The following is a 6,000-nucleotide window of genomic DNA, read 5'->3' as shown; positions in this document are numbered from 1 at the left end:
AGGAGGCTCATCTTCAGCCTGTGGCTGTGGGAAACAAACGGCACTCTGTAATTAGAGTGAGCCTTCTTCGCAGTGCCAAGCAACTCGCTAGAGGAGAGCAGCACAGAACAAACAACAACAATGAAATGCCACAGCCTGGAGAGAACAGGTGCAGTGAAACCACTTCAAACCAGAGCAGTTGCTCTGTTTTTTTTCAACATCTTGCACAAGCAGATTTTACAAGCGAGCCTTTAAAGAATGAATGAAAAAAAAAAAGTGGCATAATTAACGTATCAGCTGCAGTGGAAATGTCTCAAACAAGTAACATTAAAAAGAGAACTCTGCCATTATCTTTGTGTGTGTGAACTTAAATCAACACTCGTCCTGCCTGAAATTCTTTTGTGCTGGCTGCAGTGGGAGCTTGGATTTTAGAAGTGTGTTTCCTAATGTTGCAGAGCAATGCCATCTAGGGCATAGAGACCTACCGACAGGAATGCTGTCCATCCCTAGGGACAGAGCTCGCTGGACTGAATATTAACAACTGGTCCATCACATATGCGTTAGACCTGTTGGGATTTGCTCATTTTCAATATCTGCTTCCAGTTTTCCAGAGTATGCTGTGTGTCAGATGTTAATGGATAGTTTTGTCTCCACTGGAAAATAATGAGTTTCCGTATATACCTTATTTCCTCCGTAAATCCACTTGAAAGCTTTCATCTGTGCAGCACAGCAGGGATTGTCGATGGTCTCTAATCTTCAGCTACTCAAGGACTCCTCTGTGGCTGTGATTAGAGCAGTGATACCCTTAGAAGCAGATTAAAATATTAAACCTAACAGGGCAGATCTTGGCATCCTTATTCAAAAAGCTACTTACTCTGTCACTGAGATCCTCCTGCTCAGACCAAGCTGCCTGTAGAATATGGGTCTGCGTTAACTGAAGATGCCTCAAGAACCTGGCCCGGTTGCAGCTCTGTCCTCGCTCCTGGCTGTCGCAGCTCTCCAAGCTGAAGGGTAAGTGCCAAATAGAAGTAGGTAGCAATGTACTGGGTTCAGTGGAGCTCTGTGGCAATAGCTACTTCTGAACTGGACTCACGTGTATTACTGTCTTGTCCTCTTGCTTCCTACCACTTCATTATGCTTGGCCTTTCTAAGGGATGGTAACAATATTTAGTGGCACTTTAGACCAATATGGTTTATCTCTGTAATGGGTTTTCTTGTTCTACACACACTGATCTGCTCCCTGCTGGAGAAGAGCAAGGGCTTTAACTCTCACATCAATCTCAGGAGATCCTTCAAGCTCCAAGGCTGCACACCAGCTTGTGGACCAGCCAGCTTCTGCCCACTCCTGTAGGAGTTATGCTCACAGCTTATCATCCTCACGTTATTGGCCTAGTATGACTTAGCTGTTTTTACAAGCAGCTCTAAGCTGAAGGCAAAATACTTGACTGTAACTTGAAAGCACGCTGGGAAACGTTAATACTTCCACTAATAAATAGCTACAGGCATTTTTCCCCTCCCCTTGAATAACAGCAGCCTTGTTGCTACCCCAGCGAAGGGAGGGCCTGATTCTCCCACAAGTCTGCAGAGGTCTGGTTTGGCTGCCCCGAGATAATAAAGCAAATGCCTGCTGCCACCCTGGAATGGCATCGCCTGCGGGCACAAAAATGCACGTGCACGCAGGCACGGTGAGGCAGCAGAAGTCTTGGGAAGCAGCGGGCAGATGTTCACAGTATTAATTAAGAAGCAGAAATTACATTAGTAATTACATTTTTGTTGGGTCTAGTTAAACAGTGCACTGTCAAAACATCATGCTGAAGTGACACATAATGAGTTGATCACAGTTCTCCCTAGTGGTACATTGGTGTGGTGTGTGTCACTTCTCATTGTAACCGGAGATTTGAAGCGCAGTTGACGTTATTTAGCAAACAATTTTATGGCCAGGCTACAAACACTGTCTTTTTCCCCCTTTTTTCTTCTTCGGTAGTGTTGTAAAGATGAAAGGATGACTCACAGTCATTCCTGCAAGTTAAGGCAGTTGGCGAGAGCAGGACTGGAAATGGCAGCCTGTGTTTTTGGAAGGTGATGAGAGCGTGTTCTCGTTTGCCAGCACCACGACCACTGTAGTGACGGCAGAGGCTGGTTTACTCGGTAGCTGGTACTTCCAAGCCCTTTAAAACTGATGTCCAAACTTGAATCAACTCAAGTCGCTGTGCTGCAGTGGTGGGTCTGAAACAGCATCTGTGGTTCAGAATTCAGGTGGAGTGAGGAAGCGATGACCCGAATACACGTCCTACCGCCCCTTCCCTCCTCTCCATACGGTGTCACATAAAAAAGATACGTGTTCGGTGGTGTGGTCAGAATAGGGCTCTGATGCTTCCCAAGTTCCTCAGGATTACTCACAGCTAGTGTCTGGCAGTCATCATCTCCCTGGACAGAGATCTCCTCACTACTCTCATGTCACTTTGGCTCGGGCTGCAGAGAAAGGAATAGCTTTTGGCACGTACGCAGCTGGAATGAGCTTTCATTGGCAGCTGGAGGCTCGTTATTGCGCCTTCCTTCTTGCTCCCTGATCTGGTGAGGCTGCTGGTGAGGAGATGGGATAGATGCCATGGCCCTCGCAGCTTCCTTGCATGGTGCTCGGAGAGGGCAGGACGTGTGGTGCCCCTGGGTTGCTTTTGGCCTGCCTCAGTGGAGGCTTTCTGAGAAACTGGGGGTTCTGGTCCACGCGCTCTTTGAGAGCTGGGATGTCCTGCAGCCCTGTATGGATATACGTTTTATTGGAATACTGTTTTCAAAAAAATTACTTCAAATTAAAGAGAGGGAAGGTGAAAAGCAAGTGCTACTGAGCTGGAAATGCAGTTTTGCACCATTTCCACTTATTCTTTTCCTGGCTGTCAGGAAGACGCGTGAAGACGAGCTGCTGTCAGATGTCTCATCAGAACCCCAAGGTGGAAATCCGTCTTGATGTGGGGGAGTGTTGAAACGCTGTTGGCCAGATCTCCCTTCATGGAGCAAGACTCAGAGAGTTGAACTTAAGAGCACAGCACCGTGAAATAATAAAAGAGTGATTTCTTCCCATGGATGCAGTGACTAACGCTCGTAAACAACTCGATTCCAGTCCTTTGCTATCAACCTTAAAGAAGGGAGGAAAAAAAACATTGAAGATGCAAAAAGAGTAGCTCTGCGATGAGTACAGAAAATATAAGACACACATTTTCCTTCCGTGTTGGAGAGGCCATATGAAGAAGCTTCATAGCATTTGTCCAGCCTGATTTTTATCCCCAGAGGTGGGAAGGAGTGAGCGTGGATTGCCCTGGCCTGGGATCCAGCTGCACCCTGGGACTTCTCTGGGCACCCTCCTTCCACGCAGCTTTTTGAGGTTCATGGTGTCTCTCTTGTGGCTTCTGATTGTGTGAGGTTTTGGAGTATATGGCTTTCAGGGTCAGGATAGCTGTCTACCTCGGCACTCGTGAATCCTGAAGTAGGAAGGACTCTCTGTGACAATGAAATTTTGATGAAGATGGAATATCCTCTGGATCTGGAAAATGACGAGGTGGAACAAGGAGAGATTCTGCTTCGCCATGCACGGCAGGTCATGCCTGAGCCCAGAACAACTCAGGATCCCAGTACCAGCCTTGCTACAGCTTGCAGAAAAACTAGTTGGCTCAGTTCTGTGGGGTTTGTTCACTTCTTGGTTTGTGGGTTTGTTTGCTGGGTTTTTTCTTTCCGTGTGTGTGAGTATGTACGTCCCCTCTGCTCACTGTATGAAAAAGTCATTAGGAAAACTAAACAAAACAACTAGGTCTGTTTTGCTCTTAAGCAGTTTTTGCTGTGCCTCCTTCACGCAGTTTGGTTCTCGTCTCCCCCTTTGCTATAAAGCACAGCTGAGCACCAGTGTTGTTTTGCAAATCGGAACAAGAAATCCGACTTAGAGCCCGAAGTGTGATACCCACAATACTGCCAGGGGATAAGATTTTGACTGTGCTGCAGTAATCACTGTCACATGCTGTAAGCCGAAACACACATCGTGTTCTAAGGTGAGAAAAGATCCCTCTGAAGTTATCAGTGAACATGACCAGGCTCTGGAGGGCTGGGGCAGAGGCACCTCCACGGCTGGGACACCGCACAGGTTGCTGTGGAGCAGCAGCAGCGTGTTGGGCACGCAGTGACTCATCTGCCTTTCCTGCACAGAAGTGCTGCGGTTTCTCGTCCCCCTCCTGCAGAGCTCACGGCAATGTGGCAGGCTTCTCAGGTAGGAGCTGGTGGAAGAGGAAAGTCTCTTGACGTAGGGATCTTGGCTACCACGAGAGAAGCTGGCTGAAGGAATTAATAGTTGCTACCCCTTGCTGCAGTTGCCAGGGTGTGACAAAGATAAGCAAGTCTGTTTCCTGTCCCCTCGGTATCTACGCAAGACGCTGGAGATCCCAGAAACAGTTTTCTTCTGCGCTTGTGATGGAAATGAGAAACGGGTGTTTTCATTTTTAGAGCTAAAGTACATACTGCCCAGGCCTGGTCAAAACCACATTACATGGGAAAGCCTCCCTCACCTCACCTCACCGGGGTGTATAACACAGCAGCTTGGGGAAGGCTCAGTGCCATTTCTTGTCCGGACTAGTCAAGTCCTCTAGCCCTTTCCACCAAGGCTTAAAGCCTTCTGCCTACACATCTGTCTCTGCCCCACACCCGTATGATAAATACAGCACAGCCGTTCAGGGCTTGGAAAAATCTGCTTTTCTGCAGGCTTGCTGTATATATAGAAAATCACGCCAAGCCCGTGCTCACAGCTGGATTGAGGGGGGTCTCAACCAGGGATAAATAAGAAACACAAGCCATGACACTTCACCCAGTGTCTCGGGTACTTGAAAGGCTGTGTGCGGCCAGGTCCTTTCCAGTAAATTTCCTCCAGTCTTTGGAGCTCAGTTCTGCTCCAGTTTGGCAGGGCTGGCTGTGTTCTAACCTGCCTCTCATTTACTGCCTCCTCTTAGCTCTTGTTTTCCTCCGGGGCTGGCAGGCACCTTACTGAACTGCTCCCAAGTGCCTTAGGGAGGCAGTGGTGCCTCCCCCCTCTCTGTAAGGGTAGCCAAGGGCTCTCACAGCTATGCCAAGCCAGGCACTGCAAAGCTGGACTTTAATACCGTCTACTAGGCTACCTGAATAAACACCAGCAGCTGCCAGAGGCAGCAGGACTGAAAAGTCAGTCACAGTATCCCTTGTGATAAATGCTTTTTGATGTCCAGGTTCTGCGTGGTGTGCGCGGCAGGTGGAGCAGAAAGGTTTCAGAGGCCCTTGAGCAGCTGCAGGACTCGCCACTGCTGTCACAACTGGCAAGCAGGATTGCTTCAGCTGCCCCCAGCTCACACCAGTGTCACACCGTGCTGTCAAAGGCAGCTCTAGATTGCACGAAAGCTGCAGCAACAGAAGCTGCCCAGATGCATTAAGCAGTTGCATCCATGAGCCAGCCAGGTCTCTTACGCCTGAAGATCAATGGCTGCTTTCACAGACGCTGTGGATTAATGTAACTGTCACCACCTTGTAAGACAGCATCGCTTTGTCCTACTGCCTCAAAGCCAGGTAGGCATCCACCTTTCATTTTAATGGTCTTTTTGGAACTGCTGTACCCCCTTTAAGTAGGTTTTTCCACCGCCGTGTGTTTGAGTATGTTCCTAACCCACGCTTGACATGTCAGCTGCTGTCTCCAGCGTGGTTGCTAGCGTTTTTAATAGGTCCTCTATTTACGGAGAAAACAGCTGCCAGACCAGAGGGAAAATCTTGCTCTCATTGTTTTGTTATTGAAGTAACTTGCACTGAAGTGAGTCTAATAAACTGGTGAAACACCGAGTGTTGGGGTCCTGGAACGGACTGTGGAACGTGCATCCTAACGGCATCGATGCTGTGATGTATTTTCCCTGGTTCGTTAGCTGAACTCAGTGAAAAGGGGACATGGGTCAAATCCTACAGCTGGCGGAACAGAAAGGTGCACGGGCCGAGCACCCCGCGCCCCGGGGGGTACCGGGGCAGGAC

The sequence above is a fragment of the Nyctibius grandis genome, chromosome 1, assembly GCF_013368605.1.
Source record: "Nyctibius grandis isolate bNycGra1 chromosome 1, bNycGra1.pri, whole genome shotgun sequence".
In the NCBI taxonomy this organism is placed as follows: Eukaryota; Metazoa; Chordata; class Aves; order Nyctibiiformes; family Nyctibiidae; genus Nyctibius; species Nyctibius grandis.
This window is presented reverse-complemented; position numbering follows the sequence as displayed.